At 38.2% G+C, this 20,691-nt stretch overlaps 1 long non-coding RNA gene across 1 annotated transcript in view; it reads left to right on the top strand.

Moving 5' to 3' along the window:
* The first annotated feature begins 458 nt into the window (after window positions 1–458).
* LOC129060090 (uncharacterized) overlaps window positions 459–20,691 on the top strand; it is a 32,089-nt gene continuing 11,856 nt past the window's right edge. Inside the window, exons 1-2 of the long non-coding RNA XR_008526502.2 lie at window positions 459–2,883; window positions 17,975–18,719. This is a non-coding gene — a long non-coding RNA (uncharacterized LOC129060090). The remainder of the gene's footprint in view (window positions 2,884–17,974; window positions 18,720–20,691) is intronic.

Genomic DNA, 20,691 nt, shown 5'->3' with positions numbered 1-20,691 from the left:
TACCTCCCACCAGGTCCCCCCCAACAATGCGTGAAGATTATGGGAGCTACAATTCAAGATGAAATTTGGGTGGGGACACAGCCAAACCATATCAGGGAGGATGTCTGTCTGACACACTGATGATAATACCTGTTAATTTGGGAAATGACTGGGACTCTTATGTCACCCTTAAATTGTATTCCAAGAAGCCAACTTTATATAACTATTGGTCGTTGGTTAAAAGTTCAGGAGGAAGAATTGTGTTTATACATATCCTTACAGTATTCGATATTTACACATTTCCTTTGGTTCTGCATTTACACGAGATAAGCATTTTCTAACAATATCAGTATATTTGGGACAAATTTTTTCTCCCTATTTATCACTTCAAGGGTGAAAGTTAGGACATGTCCCCCTCAGAGGCCTGGGCATGGAAAAAATCTTCAGTATTACAGAAAAGATACCTCTGAATTATTTTTATTCATTATAAATGTAGCATATTTATGATACTAAAATGGAAACGCTTTTTTTTAAAAAAACATTTTCCCCACTCTCTCCACCCAGAGAAAACAATGAACATTTTAGCATATTCCTGCAAGTCTTTTACAACATAGATTTAGCTGATTGTGACGTACTATATAACAACTTGCATCACAGAGATTTCTTCTGCCTCAAGTTTAACATAAATTTTCTCCTATTTAAAACATCGTAAAAGTCATGTTTAATGATTGCATAGCACAACATCATATGGACATATATTTTGCTTAAACTTTTTTTCTTTTTGGATATTTATGTTCTTTTAAAGTTTTCACCACTAAATACACAGTAATGTCTGTATGTTGAATTGAGAAAGCTACTTTTTAGGATTATATGGAACTCAAAACCAATTAAGAAACTACACTTCTAGAACCTACTGTATGTTGTTCATGTGTGTTATATGAACTGAGGTGACAAGGAGAGTTCTTTTACCCTGGAGGGCAGTTGGGAAAGATTAAGAGAAAGAAGTACGTAAAAATTACTCTTTTTTTTCCTTACAATTGATGCTTATTACAGCTTTTTCAAATTGCCATAGACACAAAATGCAGTACCAATGCGTTTAATTAGCCAGGTGTTTTTTTGTGTTTGTTTTGGGGGTTGTTTTTTTGTTTTGGATTTGGTTTGTTTGTCTTGTTTTTGCTATTAACCAGTAAAAGTTGTTATTTACAGGCCAAATGAGCAGCAGCTACTGGTGGTTGTGTTGATGCTGCAAGTTTTCACTGATTTTAAAATGGACTGTATTTGCTACAGAGAACTCTATAAGATTTCTAAACACCGAGGATTCTATGGAGGGTCATTGAAAAGTGTTAGAAAAATTAGTGTCTAGATGAGTCGTGAGTCATTGCATGATCTCATACAGATGTGAAACATCTCCGTCACTCTCTAGTACTAGAAGTACATTTACCAGTGCTCCTCATCAAGCTTGGAATGCTCTCTCTTCGTGTGCATGAATCCAAACCCAACACATCCAGCAAGACTCAATTAAGTCCACTTCATCTGACAGTCCCTCTTTGGGACATATGTTGTAGCCACCCTGCTCTGAATGGTCTACCTGGATGGCTTACTGGTGACGCAAATCCTACATGCATTCATTGTACTCATTATTTCCTCCTCAAAAACTGTCCCACTGCAGTTAGAAAAGTCAGGACAGAGCCAGATGGCCTGGAGGTGCCAGTCTCTTAATGGTGCTAAAATGTCCCTGGAAGCTAGCAAGTTGAAAGTAACATACTTACCCAAATTCTTCTCAGGGAGACTACTGTATGATGTTAAAAGAAATGTTATCACAAGCTACTTGGTTGGATGGATGGTGGTGACTGGTGAGAGAGACTTTCTAAAGCATTCTAGAGTGACAGTAAATGGTTATAAAATCTCCACTCCCGATGGGTGTACATTGCAGATGTAATTAGTCAAGATGACATAATGCTAGAGTAGGATGGGCCCCTTATGCAATTTGACTGGTGTCCTTATTAGAAGACAGAGATACACAGGGAAAATGCAATGTGAAGGCAGAGACAGAGATTGGAATGATGAGGATCCCAGGAATCCCAAGGACTGCTGCTGTCATTCGAGTAATTGCACAGGTTTTGTTTTGCTGAATGAAGTATTTAGGAGTTGGAGCAGAGCTAAATTGCTCTGAGTAGTAGAGAAGAGGTGGACATCACTACCAGAGGACCTTCCTTCTCCAATCCTTCTAGATCCTTCTAGAATAGAAGCCTTCAGCCTCTATTCTAAATAAGTGTTGAATATTTAAAGGATATAATAGTCAAATTCTTTAAAGATCAGGCATGTATCATAAGTAAATTTAGATGTAATAGGGCATGATTGAGTCTCTGAAAAAGTGGAGCAAATGCCATTTACTCTTTAGTAAAGACATTTCCATTCAAATATTTAAAAATTGTGTCAGCCAAAAATTAAAATTAAAAAATGCCCACCTTTGTGCTAGAGTCAGCTCATGGGCTGCAGTTGGGATTTCTGGATTATTTTTTTGAAAGAGTGCCCTGTGAATGTCTTACCCACAGTGTCTGCAGGACCCTGGCAGGCCCAGTTTGGAATCCTACTCAAGCCCTTCTCCTCATCTGTAAGAGTTAAGGCTACTTTGGCTGGAATTGACAACTCTATTTCTTAAAGCAGAGTGGAGGAAAACATGAAGATGTGTCAAAAGGAGCATGTACACTGACCCTTAAGAAAGGTTTGCAGAAGATACTGTCACACAACACTTCCACCTTCACTTCTTTGGCCCACATTTATCCGTGTGGCCACAGCTGGGAAAAGCAGCCTCCTTTCTGGATGGAAATGTGCCAGCTGGAAATCAGAACTCCATTAGCATGGAAATGAGATGTCGTGGATTGAATTGTGTCCCCCAACAAGGTATGTTGAAGTTCTAATCCCCAGTACCTCAGAATGTGGCATTATTTGGAAACAGGGATATTGCAGATATAATTAGTCAAGATGACATCATACTGGAGTAAGGTGAGTCCCTTATCTAATGTGACCGGTGTCCTTATAAAGAAACAGAAAAAGCCAGGTGCGACAGTTCACACCTGTAATCCCAGCACTTTGGGGGGCTGAGATGGGTGGGGATTGCCTGATCTCAGGAGTTGGAGACCAGCCTGGGCAACATGACAAAACCCTATCTCTGCAAAAAATACCAAAATTAAGCGAGTGTGGTGGCACCTGCCTGCAGTCCCAGCTACTTGGGACTGAAGCAGGAGTCCTGAAGTCAGAGGATTGTTTGAGCCCAGAAGGTGGAAGCTGCAGTGAGTTGGTTTTGCACCACTGCACTCCAGACTGGGTGACAAAGTGAGACTCTGTTGAAAGAAGAAGAAAGAGACAGACAGAGAGAGAGAGAGAGAGAGAAAAGGAAGAAGAAGAAGAAGAAGAAGAAGAGGAGGAGGAAGAGGAAGAAGAAGAGGAAGAGGAAGAAGAATGAAGACAGAAGAGGAGGAACAGAAAAGAAAAGAAAGAAAAGAAAAAAAGAAAAAGAAAGAAAAAAGAAAAGAAGACAGAAACACAGGAGAAACATAAAGGACTGCCAGCTGTCACTAGGAACAAGGAGGGAGGTGTGGAACAGATTCTCCCGCACAGCCCCCACAAGTAACTAACCCCACTGAAACTTTGATTTCAGAGGTATATCCTCCAGAACTGAGAGACAATATGCTTCTGTCACTTCAGCCACCCAGTTTGTGGTACTTTGTTGTGGTAGCGCAAGCAGACTAATGCAAGAGAGAAAGTAGATATTGGGAGACCACTAACAGTTGTTACCACAATTTCCCATCAATAGTATAATTCCAGTAATTTGTTCTCTGAAACATTTCTCCAATTTGAACCTTCATGTCCATTTTTCCTGCTGTTGTCTTATTGAGTAAGCTCTGTAAGTGGTCTTACTGCCTCCACGTTTGCATCTCCATGTCACCCTTATCACTACCACTAGGATTATCTTCCTGAAAATATAGATCAGATTAGATTACTTCTCTCCTAAAAAATTGTCAGTGATTTCTCATGACCTGCAGGAAATCTCACTCCCTTAGCATGGCATTCAACATCTTCTGTGGTTTGGCTGACCTTAACCCCGTTTTTGAACTTCTGTAACTGCATCTTTCTAAATAATTATGTATTCCGTTATTATAGGAATACATATTTTCTCCCAAAACTCAGCATTTACTTTTACTTTTCCACACCCCTCAAGCAGTAATGATTCATATTACCTTCTCCATCTGCTGAAATTCTACTCATCTTCCAAGGGCCAGCTCTGGTTGAAATTCTATAATAATGCCTATATTTGCATAGTACTCTGCCATCTAGAAAGCACTTTCACATTATACTAAATGCAATCCTGGCATCTTCTCAAGATGTCTATGGCATCTCAACCCTTGGGCATTCCTGCACAATGACCATCCCCCATATAATAGGAATTGCCCTGGGATGCTCTTCACATCCAAGTAGCCAATCCATAGATGAGGAAGTTATCAGCAAGCCTTCCCTCTCTTGTGTAAGATGGAAAGCTTATTTCCCAGTGGTTTGAGATATGTGAAGCAGCTAATTAAACTATCCTCTTTGTACCCAGATTCTGTCCATAGAAGGCAAGGCTTTGGGGAAATTGATAGCTTCTGCACAAAGCAGTATTACAGAAATGTGGAATGCAGGGATGATAGGATGGGTTGATACTTCTTACCATATTAAGTAACTTTTTCCCTTGAATTAAAGGCAGCTAAAATGCCTGCAGTCCATTTATTGGGCCCCTGTGTTAGTCATCCACAGAGCTAGTTGAAAGTCAGTTTTAGAAACTAGCGTAATAAACATCCAGCACAAAAGAGGAGTGCAACAAAATTAAACTAAGCACCATTATTTTGTTTTCAAGAGACATGGGATTTGCCATGAGATGTCAACACCAAGCTGCCCTGCCAAGTGCCAAAAGCCAGTTTAAATTATCTGTGACGCTAGCCAACTGAGAGCCCAGAGAACTCCAGCTTCCCTCGCCCGAGGGAAGACCTTAGCAGGCCTGTCAGAACCAAAGCTTGTTCTGACACCTTGTTCCTCCAGGAGCTGAGCATCCAGTTTCCATTCCCCTCAAAACTTCACCTGTCAAAAAAAGCAGATGAATGGCTCACATCACTGATGTTTAGGCTCTGGCTGTAGAAGATGATCAGACCCACGAGGACGTTTGGAAGATTACCTGGAATACAGTGAGGTGGCTGGGCCAAGCCATGATTCTGAGTCAAGTCAGAATCTGCTGGAAGGACTGCTATGAAATATTTTACTAGTGTAGTCCTTTTCTTTCCCTGTTTTTTGAATTCACTGTGCGTATCATGGCTGGAGGTGCAGTTGCCATCTTGTAAGCATGAGAGAAAGAACAGAGAATTTCATAGATATTTGCCCTGATATCAATAACCTGCTGAACCAAGTGGGCAGTTACCTCCTTCCAGACTTCTTGTGATTTAAGAAAAACAACCGCCTATTTGTTTAAGCCAGTGGAGTACAGTGTTCTCTTATGTGCAGCAAAATGGTGGTACAAAGAGATATGTGGGGTTATTTCCTGGTATCCTATTTTTTTTTTTTTTTTTTAATGAGATGGAGTCTCGCTCTGTTGCCAGGCTGGAGTGCAGTGGCGTGATCTTGGCTCACTGCAACCTCCACCTTACAGGTTCAAGCAATTCTGCATCAGCCTCCTGAGTAGCTGGGACTACAGGTGCCCGCCACCACGCCCAGCTAATTTTTGTACTTTCAGTAGTGACGGGGTTTCACCATGTTGGCCAGGATGGTCTCAATTTCTTGACCTTGTGATCTGCCCACCTTGGCCTCCCAAAGTGCTGAACCCTGGCCTTTTTTTTTTTTGTTTGTTTGTTTTTTTTTTGGTGAGATGGAGTCTGGCTCTGTTGCCCAGACTGGAGTACAATGGTGCAATCTCGGCTAACTGCAACCTCTGCCTCCTAGGCTCAAGTGATTCTCCTGCCTCACCCTCTTGAGTAGCTGGGATTACAGGCATGCACTACTGCGCCAAGCTAATTTTTGTATTTTTAGTAAAGATGGGGTTTCCCTATGTTGCCCAGGCTGGTCTTGAACTCCTGACCTCAGGTGATCTACCTGCTTTGGCCTCCCAAAGTGCTGGATTACAGGCATGAGACACCATGCCTGGCCTTTGTGATTATCCTTTTAAAAAGTGCTGAACTGACTGGGTGTGGTGGCTCATGCCTGTGATCCCAGCACTTTGGAAGGCCAAGGTGGGTGGATCACTTGAGGTCAGGAGTTCGAGACCAGCCTGGCCAACATGGTGAACCCTCATCCCTGCTGAAAATACAAAAAATTAGCCGGGCGTGCTGACACATACCTATAATCCCAGATCCCAGCTACTTGGGAGGCTGAGGCAGGAGAATCGCTTGAACCCGAGAGGCAGATGTTGCAGTGAGCTGAGATCACACCACTGCACTCCAGTCTGGGTGACAGAGCCAATCTCTGTCTCAAAAAATAAATAAATAAAATAAAATAAAAAGTGCTGAATTATAAGATAGTGGGCTAGTCCTAAGGAGACCAGGATTCAAATTTTATGCTTTTTTTAAAAAAAATAACACGCATCTAATACTATGGGTCAGGCTCTGAGCTTTATACTTTACAAATTTTAACTCATTTTATCCTCCTTGAGGATGGTTACTATTATCTCCATTTTATAAAAGAGGAAATGGAAGAACAGAGTAAATTAGATAAACTGCCCAAAGTCACACAACCTGTCAATGGCAGAGCCAAGATACGAAACCCATGCATTTTGGTTCTTAAACATTACACTGAGCTGCTTGATAGATAGTCAGTGCATATTCTATCCTGGGTTCTGATTCACATTCATATCGGGCAGAAACAACGCCTATATTTCAGCATCTCTGTAGACATAAATTGTCTGATTCATAAGGATGAGAAAATTCTAGATAATAATTCCAAGAGTCACACATCATTTTATAATTTTTGTAGATTTTCCAGGTATTGGCAAGCTTTTTGTTATCATTTGGCAATGCCATTTTATTTTATGATATCTGAGCCATCTGATGTTACCTTTCTTCTTGAAATGAATGCTTCATCAGATTCCTATGTATGCCCCATTTCCCCATTATTTCTTTCACATAAATTACATTCCATCATTAGATTCATCCAAGAATTTTATTCATTTTCATTTATTTGCTGGAATTTTAAGCAAATTTTAATTTGCCAGATGTCCCTTTAAGTTTTAATTAAATTGACGAATTTTTTTTTCAAAATCCTCTTTCTTTCTACCTTAATATATGTCAGAGGCCAGACATCTTTATATTTATAGATGCAGAATGACAAAATCCTCTATTTGGAGAAAAACTTAGAGATCATCTAGCTCAGGTCTTTCATTTTATAATGATGAAACTGAAGCTCAGAAGAGTTAAATTACTTTCCTAATGTCACAGTCAGTTGGTAGTGATGACAGCGGGGGGGCCAGAAGCAGGCAGGGTCTGCCCTCCTGGGTGCCACTGCAGCTGCCTGACCTGCAGCTGCAGACCTGGGTGTCCCACTCCATCCACGGAGCAGGCAGGAGCCGGGGACAAGTTGGAGACCTGCCCCTTACAAGTTGGTGGGGTAGGAGCTTGCTGGGTGCAGCTGTGGCTGCCCTCCCAGGTGCAAGACCTAGGCGTCTCTGCAGCCTGCATCCCCAGGGGCCTGGAAAAGCCCCACTCATTCAATTTCTGCTGGCTCGGGGGTGTCCACTCCCACTGCCTGGCCTCTCTCCTTTCCTTGTGCTCACTCTAATCTCAGAGCGGGGTTGGGACTGAGCCCCAGGACCATGAATGGCAGGGGAGATTCCTGGGCAGAAGGGGATGGGTCCCCAGTAAGGCCCCACCTTCAAGCCAAGGAGGGCCTGAAGGCTGAGGGCCAGGCTGCCAGTCCTGCAGACTGGAGTAGGGACTTGTGGTGCCTCCTCCAGGCCCGCCCATGGCCACCCATGGACCAATCAGCATGCTCTTACTCCCCTCTGAGGTCCATAAAAGCCCCAGCTCAGCAAGAGCAGGGCAGAGGGCAGAGGATGGAGAGAGGATGGGAGGACCAGCAGCATAGAGGAGCTACCCTCTCAGGGCCTCCTCTCTGCTGAGAGCTGAACAGTCCACAAGATGACCTGTCTACAGAGAGGAACTACCCACAGTGGGTTTCCTCCGAGCTGTTGTAACACTCAATAATAAAGGTTCTCTTCATCTTGTTCACCTTCCACTTATCTGGTACCTCATTCTTCCCAGATGCAGGACAAGAACTCAGGCAAAGGCTCCACTGGCCACAGAGGTTTCTCGCCAGAAAAACAACACCCCAAAGATCCTGCAACAGTAGCAGAGCTGGGTCTAAAACTTTTATTAGGGTAGCTTTTCTTTTCTTTTTGTTTGAAATAATAAACTATTTTTAGGGCAGTTTTAGGTTTACAGAAAAATTGAGCAAAAAGTAGAGTTCCCATATTCCCATATACTCCATCCCCACCAACTGCCCCACCTTGCATAGTTTACCCTAATATCAATTTGTTGCATTAGTGTGGTACATTGATTATAACCAATGAACCATATTGAATTATCATCACTAACTAAAGTCCATAGTTTACATTAGAGTTCACTGTTTGTATTGTATAGTTCTAAGGGTTTGGACAAATATATAATGTCATATATTTACTATTAGTGTATGATACAGAATGCCCTAAAAGTCCCCTATGCTCTGCATCCCTCCCTCCCTTTCCCTGGGACCCTGGAAACCACTGATCTTATTACCATCCTGTTGTGTTGTCTTTTCCAGATGTCATATAGTTGGAATCATATTGTATATAGCCTTTTCCTACTAGCTTCTTTCACTTAGCAACATTTAATAGGTTCCTGCATTTAAGTTCCTGCATGTCTCTTTATGGCTTGATAATTAACTAACTAGTTTTCACAGTTGAGTTAAATTCCATTCTATGGATGTATCACAGTGTCTTTATACCTTCACTTAAGAACATCTTGGTTGTTTCCAAGTCTTGGTGCTTATTAGTAAATATTTATTTTCAGGTTTTTGTTGAGAACATAAACTTTCGATTCATTTGGATAAACACCAGGGAACACAATTGCGAGATCATATGGTAAGATTATTTTCAGATTTGTAAGAAACTGCCAAACTATCTTCCAAAGTGGCTGTACTATTTTGGATTCCCATGAGAAAAAAAATGAGAGTTCCTATTGCTCCACATCTTTATCAGCATTTGGTGTTGTCAATGTTGAATTTTAGCTGCTGTAATTAGTATATAGTAGTATCTCATTGTTATTTTAATTTGAAATTCCGTGCTGAGATATAATGTAGAGTACCTTGTATGCTTATTTGCCATCTGAATGCCTTTTTTGGTGAGGTGTCTGTTCAGGTCTTTGCCTATTTTAAACTTAGGTTGCTTTCTTACTGTTATTTTAAGAGTTTGTTGTATATTTTCTATATGAATTCTTCAACAGATATGTTTTGCAAATATTTTCCCCCAGTCTATGCTTGCTTATCATTTTCTTAACAGTGTCTTTTGCAGAGCAGAAGTGTTAAGTTTTAAGGAAGTCTCACTTAAAATTTTTTTTTATGGATCATGCGTTTGGTGTCTTTTCTAAAAACTCATTTTCAAACCCAAGGTCACCTTGATTTTCTCACTTTGATATTGTTATCTTCTAGAAGCTTTATAGTTTTTCATTTTAAATTTATGTCTATGATCCATTTTGACTTAATTTTTGTGAAGGTGTAAGGTCTGTGTCCAGATTAATTTTTGTTACCACATGGGTGTCCAGCTGTTCCAGCATCATTTGTTCAAAAGACTATTTTTGCTCCATTATATTGCCTCTGCTTCTGTGTCAAATGTCAGTTGACTATATTTATGTCAATTTATGGGCTCTCTGTTCTGTGATATTGATGTATTTTTTTTCTCTAATACTACAGCTGTTTTAAGGACTATATAGTACATTTTGAAATCAAGTAGTATCGGTCCTACAACTTTTGTTTGTGTTAGCTTTCTGGTTCTTTTGCCTTCTCATATCAACTTTTGAAATAGCTTTCCAAAATAACTTGCTGATATTTAACTGAGATTGCATTGAATCTATATGCACAATAGAAAGAACTGACATTTTAACAATACCAAGTCTTCTTACCCATAAGCATGAATATCTCACAATTTATTTAGATCTCTGATTTCTTTCATCAAAATTTTGTAGTTTTCCTCATGTAGATTTTATGCATATTTTATTAGACTTGTACCTAAATATCTCATTTCTTTGGTGCTAATGTAAATGGTGTTTTGTTTTTGCTTTCCAATTCCAATCGTTTATTGATGTTTTATAGAAAAAATAGACTTTTGTCTGTTAATCTTTTATACTGTATTTTTTTTAATCATTCATAAGTTCCAGAAGATTTTTGGTTTATTCTTGGGGATTTTCTATTTACACAATCATGATATCTGTGAACAAAAACAGCTTTATTTCTTCCTTCCCGATCTGTATACCTTTTATTTCCTTTCTTACCTTATTGAATTAGCTAGGACTTCCAGTACAATGTAGAATAGGAGTGGTGGGAGGGGACATTATTGTCATATTCTTGATCTTAGGGAGAGAGTATTTAGTTTCTCACCATTAAGTATGATGTTAGCTATATGTTTTTTAAAGCTATTCTTTGTCAAATTGAAGACATTCCCCTCTATTCCCAGTTTGCTAAGTCTTTATTATGAATGAGTGTTGGATTTTGTGAAATGCTTTTTCTGCATCTATTTATATAATTATATGATTTCTCTTCTTTTACCTGTTGATGTGATAGATTACATTAATTGATTTTTTAATGTTGAAGAAGCATGGCATACCTCAAATAAATCACACTTGATCATGTTGTATAATTCTTTTTCTACATTGTTGGGTTCAATTTGCTAATAATTTCTTGAGGAATGTTGCTTGTATTCATGAGAGATATTGCTCTGTAGTTTTTTTTCTTTTTTCCTTGTAATGTCTTTTTCTGGTTTTGGTATCAGAGTAATATTGCCCTGATAGAATGAGTTAAGAAGTAGTCTCTCTGCATCTATTTTATGGAAGAGATTGTATAGAATTTGTGTCATTAATTCCTTAAATGTTTCATAGGATGTACTAGTGATTCCTCCTGGCCTAGTTCCCTCTGTTTTAGAAGATATTAATTATTTATTCAATTTCTTTAATAGATATAGGCCTCTTTAAATTGTCTATTTCTGGTTGTGTGAATTTTGATACCGTGTCTTTCAAGGAGTTTGTTTATTTCATCTGGGTTATCAAATTTGTGCATAGAGTTGTTAATAATATTCCTTTATTATTATTTTAATGTCTGTGGGATCAGTAGTGATGACTTCTCTCTCATTTGTGGTATTAGTAACTTGTGTCTTTTCTCTTTTTTCTTGACTAGTGGGACTACAGACTTACCAAATCTATTGTCTTGTGAAAGAACTAGCTTTTGGTTTGCTGATTATCTTTATTGTTTTCCATTTCATTGATTTCTACTCTAATTTTTATTATTTCTTCTGCTTATTTAGTATTTAATTTGCTCTTCTTTTTCTAACTTTCTAATTTGAGGGCTTAGATTACTGACTGATTTTAAGTGTCTCTTCTTCCCTAAATATGCATTTAATGCCATAAGTGTCCCCCTAAGCACTGCTTTCCCTACATTCCATAAATTTGGATAAGTTGTACTTTCATTTTTTATTTAGTTCAAAATATTTTTCAATTTCTCTTGTGACTTCTTCTTTGACCCATTTGTTGTTTAGAATTGTGTTGTTTACGAAAACAATAAAAACTCTAGAAGAAAATCTAGGCAATACCATTCAGGACATAGGCACAGACAAAGATTTCATGACAAAAACACCAAAAGCCTTTGCAACAAAAGCAAAAATTGTCAAATAAGATCTAATTAAACTAAAGAACTTCTGCACAGCAAAAGAAATTATCATCAGAGTGAACAGACAATGTACAGAATGGGAGAAAAATTTCGCAATCTATCCCTCTGACAAAGGTCTAATTTCCAGAGTCTACAAGGAACTTACACAAATTTACAAAAAAAAAAAAAACATTAAAAAGTGGTCAAAGGACATAAACAGACACTTCTCAAAAGAAGACATTCATGCAGCCAGCAAACATATGAAGAAAAGCTCAACATCACTGATCATTACAGAAATGCACGCTGGGTGCAGTGTCTCTCGCCTGTAATCCCAGCACTTTGGAAGGCCAAGGCAGGCGGATCACTTGAGATCAGGAGTTCAAGACTAGCCTGGCAAACATGGCAAAACCCTGTGTCTACTGAAAATAAGCTGGGCATGGTGGCACATGCTTATAATCCTAGCTACGTGGGAGACTGAAGCAGGAGGATCACTTGAACCCGGGAGGCAGAGGTTACAGTGAACTGAGATCACGCCACCAGCCTGGGTGACAGAATGAGACTTGGTCTTAAAAAAAAAAAGAAAAAGAGAGAGAGAGAAATGCAAATCAAAACCACAATGAGATACTGTCTCATGCCAGTCAGAATGGTGATTATTAAAAAAGTCAAGAAACAACAGATGCTAGCAAGGTTGTGAAAGAAAAGGAACGCTTTTACACTGTTGGTGGGAATGTGAATGTTCAATCATTGTGGAAGTGTGACGATTCCTCAAAGATCTAGAAGCAGAAATATCATTTGACCCAGCAATCCCATTATTGGGTATATACCCAAAGGATTATAAATCATTCTATTATAAAGATACGTGCATGCATATGTTCATTGCAGCACTATTCACGATGGCAAAGACACAAAATCAACCCAAATGTCCATCAATGATAGACTAGATAAAGAAAATGTGGTACATATACATTATGGAATACTATGCAGCCATAAAAAGGAATGAGATCATGTCCTTTGCAGGGACACGGATGAAGTTGGGAGCCGTTATCCTCAACAAACTAACGCAGGAACAGAAAACCAAACACCATATGTTCTTACTTATAAGTGGGAGCAGAACAATGAAAATACATAGACACTTGGGGAGGAACAACACACACAGGAGCTTGTTGAGGGGGCAGGGAGAGGGAAAGCATCAGGAAGAATAGCTAATGGATGCTGGCCTTAATACCTAGGTGAGGGGTTGATCTGCGCAGCAAATCACAATGGCACATGTTTACCTGTATAACAAACTTGCACATCCTGCACATGTACCCTGGAACTTAAACGTTGATGAAAAAAATACAAAAATAAAAAGAAAGAAGTGTGTTGTTTAATCTTCAAATATTTTGTGATTTTCCTAGCTATTTTTCTGTTATCAATTTCTAGTTTAATTCCATTGTGGTCTCAGAGCATACTTCATATGAGTTCTATTCTTTTAAATTTGTTAAGGGGTGTTTTATAATCCAGAATTTGTTCTATCTTGGTGACTATTCTATATGAGCTTAAGAAGAATATATATTCTGCTGTTGTTGGAAGAAGTATTCTATAAATGTCAATAAGATCTAGGTGATTGATGGTGCTGTTTGGTTCAATTATGTCATTACTTATTTCCTGCCTATTGGATCTGTCAATTAGTGATAGAAGGTTGTTGACTTCCCCAACTAAAATAGTGGATTTATTTATTTCTCCTAGAAATTCTGTAAATTTTTGCCTCGTGGATTTTAATGCTTTTTTGTTAGGTGCCTGTACATTAAGGGCTGTTATGTCTTCTTGGAGAATTGACCCCTTTACCATTATGTAGTACACCTCCTTATTCCTGATCATTTTTATGGTTCTGAAGTCTGCTTTGTCAAGATTAATATAGCTACTTCAGCTTCCTCTTGATTAGTGTTAGCATGGTATGTCTTTCTCTGCTCCTTCATATTAATTTATCTGTATCATTATGTCTAAAGTGGGTTTCTCATATACAATATATTGTTGGTTCTTGTTTTTTATCTACTCTGATGGTCTCTGTCTTTTAATTAGTATATTTAGACTATTTATGTTTAAAGTTATTATTTATATAGTTGGATTGATATCTGTCTTATTTGTGAATAGTATCTATTCATTGTCCTTGTGCTTTGTTCCTTTTATTTTTGTTTTCCACTGTTTTTCTGACTTTCTCATTTTGATTGAGCATTTTATATTATGCCATTTTTTCTCATCTCTTACCATATCAACTATACTTCTTTTTAAAATTTTTGTCAGAGGTTGTCCTAGAGTTTGAAATACTCACTTACAAATAATCCAATTCTACTTTTAAGTAACACTATATCACTTCAAGGGTAGTGGAAGTACCTTATCCTTGAGTATTTCAATTTTTTACTTTCGTCCCTTGTAACATTTCTGTCAGCCAGGCACGGTGGCTTTTGCCTGTAATCCTAGCACTTTGGGAGGCCAAGGCAGGTGGATCAAGAGGCCAAGAGATTGAGACCATCCTGGCCAACATGGTGAAACTCCATCTCTACTAAAAATACAAAAATTAGCTGGGCGTGGTAGCACGTGCCTGTAATCCAGCTATTTGGGAGGCTGGGGCTGGAGAATAGCTTGAACCCGGGAGGCGGAGGTTGCAGTGAGCCAAGATTGGGCTACTGCACTCCAGCCTGGCAGTAGAGCGAGACTCTGTCTCAAAAACAAACAGACAGAAAACATTTCTGTCATTCATTTCACTTGTCCCTAAACTATAATCACCAAATGCAATGTTGCTATCATTATTTTGAACAAACTGTTATCTGTTAGATCAATTAACTGCAGTGGCTCATGCCTGTAATCTCAGCACTTTGGGAGGCCAAGGCAGGTGGATCACTTGAGGTCAAGAGTTCGAGACCAGCCTGGCCAACATGATGAAACCCCATCTCTACAAAAAATACAAAAATCAGCCAGGCATGGTGGCACATGCCTGTAATCCAAGCTATTTGGGAGGCTGAGGCAGGAGAATCGCTTGAACCTGGGAGGCAGAGGTTGCAGTGAGCCAAGATTGTGCCGCTCCACTCCACCACTCCAGCCTGGGCAACAGAGTGAGACTCTGTCTAAAAAAAAGAAAAGAAAAGAAAAGAAAAAAAGTTTTATTTTACCCTTATTTATTCTTTCTATAACATTCTCCCTTTCCTCAATTATATCCTAGCCTATATGTTTTTCTTCTCTTTGAAGGACTTCTTTTAACATTTCTTGCAAAGCAAGTCTGCTGACAACAAATTCCCATGATTTTTACTTGTCTAAAAGTATTACTTCTAACTTCTGAAGGATGACCCAGGACAGAATCCTAGGTTGGTGGTTTTTTCTTTCAACACCTTAAATATTTCACTCCATGTTCATCTTGCTTATACGGATTGTGACTTCAGGGTAATTTTGATTCCACTTAGTCCTAATTTTCATGAACAACTTTCAGTGCAATGATTTAGTATTTTTTAATTTCATTTCCTTTCAAAAGGTCTTATTATAGTAATATATAACCTCTTTGAAGTCAGAAAATACTATTTCTTTGTAGTCATTTTTCCTTCTCCATTTATCATACAGGAGAAAGGAAAGAATAGAAAAGGTACTGAATTCCAGGTCCAAGTCAATCATCTTTGCTTCTGTCACACTGTCATTGACATTTACCCCAGCATTATCCTCATCGCTTCATCACTACTGCCACACCAACCAATCTGCCTCCTCTGTATAAGTATAACCTTCTTATTTGATTTATCTTTTATGAGCTTTTCTCTCCTAAAACATACACACTATGGGTCTTCAAGAGAAAGGGCGATGCTTAAATAATACAAATAGCGGAAATTTGGGGGAAGATGTGGCCCTTAGGAGTTCTGGAGTAACTCAAAAATTTCATTGAGTGTCTTGGAGAGACCAATTGCTCCTTTTGTCTATAGGTTCTTAATCAGTGGAGAAGGGAGCCAGCTTGGAACCCGATATCAGTTCTGTTGTTGGTTAAGATGATTTAGAGAGTGTGACTTGGACCTCTGGCAAAAATGAATATATGTATGTAAAGCTATTGACCTCTCTTATAAGGGCAGAGCTTGACCCAGTAAGTTTACCCTGGGCAGAAGAGAAAAATGTATTCTGTGAGAATGTTCATCCGAAAGAGAATTTAAAAATAGGCTTTTCTTTACCCCCATTTTCACCACTTAATCACTCTTCACCAAGAGTAGTGAGCATAGGAAGAAGGGTGTAAGTCTCCTTTTAATATTTTCAGAAGGTAGGAAGAAGTTCTTATTTCATGGACCAGGAAGAAATCTGAAAATTCTGTAAACAAAAACAAAGACTGATCTAACCAGCAGAAACTGGGGAGATGTTACAACATTTTTATGGGATAGACTCATAGGAGAGGGGAAAATGGCACCTGAAACTTAACTCCAGGGCATATATTTTTTAAACCAAGATATACAGACTATAAGAAATCATTTTCCTTATTCCTGTACATCACAACATTTTCAACCTTCCCAACTTAAAACTATAACAATCTAAGTTTTATAATGTATGGAGAAAGAACTTTATCAGTAGAAATAGGAGAGCTGAATACTACACCTTCATTAATTGTGACAGGTAGTCCCCACCTATCCTATCCTTGAAGAATCTTGGGGTCTTGTCCAAGTCCCCTACAGACTGTAGGGCTTGGATTTTATTACATTTTATTTCTGTCTTGAGTGTCTCTCCCATATTTAAGACTAATAGGTACACATGCTTGGAATTATATGTCTACTATGAAGCATGTTATTGCTTTTGTTTATTGTTTGTCTCTTCCTACTACAATGCAATCTCCATAAAGATGAGGAGTTTGACTACTTTTTAAACTGACAAATCTCCTATGCTAAACACATAGCTGATATGAAGTGACTGAATGAAAGTGAAAGAAGAAAAAATTGTGAAGCAATGAGAAAGTGTGTGTTGCATCTTTTGGCCCTGTTTAATATAAGAAAAGAGAGGGCTGATAATATATGTCAGTGCACACAGGGAGTGAGCTGAAATATTGCAGGATCTTAGCAGAGGTATGATTTCAAATACTCAGTGCTAGAATGGGGAACCTGTACCACTTCTCTAATTGCAACAATGATCAACGTAACTATTTATCTTTCATTCACATAAATCTAATTTACATTAGTCAAATTCAACTTAATTCATTTTTACAGGATCTGAAAATATATAGAAACCAATTCCAGAACTTCTGCTTCCAACAATGGTAGAAAACATGTTTTGGACTAAGAATAAATGATAAAGTGCTATAAAATTTTTTTTTAATTCATTAAGGGCAACAGAGAGAATTTCTGTTTCCAGAAAGGATATAGTCAGTGTGGCAGGCCAACACTTGGACTAACAACAATCAGAAAAACCTGGGTAAATTATATATTTATAAAGGAATCAGAGGGTTTTAAAAACAAGAACTAAATGGATTAAAATTCGAGAGAAGTGAGAACTTTCCAGTAATGACTTAATGATGTCCACAATTTTTTCCTCTTGGCAAAATTGCCGGTTTGGAGTGCGGGCTAAGGATAAGGATAAGTCCAGGCAGAAAGATGCAGCTGGGGAAAAAAGTTAAACTAACAAAACTTTTAGCAGTTATATGGGGCTTTGGTGACTCACTGAAGATGTGAGAAACCCTAAATACATGACTAAGACATTAACTGAATTCTGAGACTGTATGGAGGCTAAAACAGTAGTCCCCAAACTTCTGAAATGCAAAGTGAAATCCCCCACAGTGTCATGGTGCTAGAGAATCAACGAACTGCTATGGAAAAGAGGAGCCCCAAAACCAAAGAAGTAAAATGTAAAAACATAAGAGGGAGTAGGGCATTGACATTGATAATTTACAGGTGGTTTTTTGATGGGAATATTTACAGATTCTGAGCAAAGCTACAGGCTGTCCCTCAAAGAAAACAACAAAAGAGATCTCTAGCCTTCACAGAAGACTATAGAGTGTCCCAAACACATTGCCAGTCTTCCTTTCAAGAGATTTGCTGAATTTTGAAGCTTTATGGAGCAGGAGGTTAAAGAGCTAAACTGAAAACTTGCTGTTATCTTTTAGGGCTGGAAGACAGAGATCCACCAAGCTCTCAATTGAAAGCCCTGGAGGGCTACACCCTAAGAACAGAAGTGAATCGGAGGTACACTTAGCAAAACTGAAACCAGCTTCTGATTCAGAATAATCTCTGACTCGATTGAGGTGATCAAAGGCTATTCTACCTGCCCAACAGAAGAAAAAGGGAACACTTTTCGGTGAAAGGCAATATCATCTGGACCCTTTATGGTTTTATTATACATAATGTCTAACATTTTTAAAATTACTAGACATGGAAGATCAAGTTCATTTGCCCAATAATCAAGAGAAAAAAACACACACAATAGAAACACAATTATAGATGATCAAGATATTGTAATCAGCAAATGAGAATTTACAAATAATTTTTATGAATATGTTTAAGAAAATAAAGTGCAAAGTCGATGAGGAAATGGACAATTTTCAGTAAAAGTAACCTATAAAAAAGATTTCTTTAGGCATTCTAAATTTGAAAAAATATGGTATCTTCAGTTAAGAAATCAATATATGGAGAAAACTGCAGTGGAAAGGGTCAATACAGATAGCAGTGTGTCCAACAGCCAAGAAAGTAGGGTGGCGGGCATACAGATAGTGATGTGCATAGGGGCAAAAGAAGTCATAATGGGAAAGCCATGTGGCGGCAGCAGAGTGCCTGGTGTCCAAGGAAGCATGTATAGGGGGTACATATGGTGGCAGTTGTATGCCCAGCAGAAGAAGCACCACGGAGGTGAAGGTGAGAGTAAGTTGGGGTGCACAGTTAGCAATGTGTCTAACAGCCAGAAAGGTGGAGGCAGGGGCATGGAGGCAGTGGCATATCAAACAGCTCAGGGTTTGGTGGGGAGAAAAGTTCAAAAGTGACAACTTGCCTGGAGATGAAATCAAGAGTGATGAGTTGGCCATGGCAGTACCTAGCATTTTCAGGAAATTAATTATGTAAAGGAGGATTGATCAAGAAAGTATCTATATTGAAGCTAATGGAAGCTGGATTTCTCTCTGTGGGAAAAGAAATTTACAAATATGAAAAGGGGAAGAGAAGAAAATAACTCATTGCTATTGTTATGGTAAGAAGGAAGAAGGAAGGAAGGAAAGAGCAAAAGGAAGGAAAGAGCAAAAGGAAGGAAAGAAGGAAAGAGTGAAAGGGAAGGGAGGAAAGAACAAAAAAAATTATCAATGCAAGTGAATATGTCTGTGTACATATACATGAATACATACATATATTTCAAAATTCTGACCATGGAGAGGGCCTAGGTGCAATGACACCCCAGTAGCAATTAATACCAAGTATGTAGGTTCCAATTTCCATAACAAACAACAAGGACTCCTTGTAAAAGTGGATGATTCAAGGATGAAGGTAGGGAAATTTCAAGATTAGCCTGGAACATTGGATAGTAATGAACAGTGGTTTGAATGGTGGTATTTATCAGTGTCCATTTTCTGATTTGAAAGGCTTGGCAATTACTCTGTAGGAGAGTGTCTTTGGGAGAAGTAGTAATAGGAATATTTAGAGATGATAGGACATAAAGATTTCAACTTGCTTAACTTGCTCTCAAAATGTTCAAAAAAGGTATCATATCCTTGAAAATACACATCTATCTATCTATCTATCTATCTATCTCTATCATCTTTACAAAGAGAGATGGAGCAAATATGAAACTACTAACTGAGGAATCTGGATGAAGAGAATGTGGGAGTTCATTCTACTGTTCTTGCAACTTTTCTGATAAAAATATTTCAAAGTAAACTATTTCAAAATTAAATTTAAAAACTCAATATATGAGTTTAACAATAGGTTGGACACTATTGAATACAAGACTTGTGAACTGGAAACATATCAATGAAAAATATACAAAGTGAAGCATGGAAGAAAAAAAGAGAAAAAATAAGAAACAAATGTAAGAGACATACAGGACAAGTATGAAAGGTCTACCATGTAAAACTGAAGTTTCAGAGGGCAAGGAGAAAGAAATAGAGCAGAAGCAATATTCAAAGGGATAATGGTTGGGAATTTTCTAAAGCAGATAAAATACATTTAATCCACTGATTAAGAAGCTCAGCAAACCCTCAAGCAGGATAAGTATAGAGAAAACCACAATTATGCAACTCAGAATAAAAATGCTGAACCAAAGACAGAGAAGATGGAAAAACCAGCCAGAAGAAAAAAGACATATTATCTACAAAAGAGCAACAATGAGACTGGCAGCTGTCTCTAATAGCAACAATAGAAGCCAGAAGATAATGGAATGCTATCTCTAGAGTACTGAAAGAAACTAAAGGCCAATGTGTGAAAAACAATCTTCAAAAATGAACGTTAAATGATGACATTTTCAAACAAACAACAAAAAGAAGCAAAAAGTAAACAAAAAAACAAAATTCACATAATTTATTGCTAGTAGTTTTACACTGAAATGCTGAAGGGATTTCTACTAGCAAAAGTAAAAATGATCTCATTTGAAAAGATGGAAATTCAAGGAGGGAATGAAAAATATTGGATGGGTAAATATGTTGGTAACTATAAATGAATATTGACTACACAAAATTATGTTGAATAACTGAAAGATGAAAACACAGTCTCTTGAAGGAGAAATGTATGGTCAAATTGCATGCAGGAAAAACTTCTATAAAAGAGTTACTACATGCTCTGGGTTGGCAGATGGGATGAGCAGGGGTGCATCAAAAGTAATCGAGAAGGTGATTAGTTGGTGTAC

Source organism: Pongo abelii, chromosome 5, assembly GCF_028885655.2.
Source record: "Pongo abelii isolate AG06213 chromosome 5, NHGRI_mPonAbe1-v2.0_pri, whole genome shotgun sequence".
Taxonomy (NCBI): domain Eukaryota; kingdom Metazoa; phylum Chordata; class Mammalia; order Primates; family Hominidae; genus Pongo; species Pongo abelii.
The sequence above is the reverse complement of the archived record's forward strand: the minus strand, read 5'-3'. Positions and strand labels throughout refer to the sequence as shown.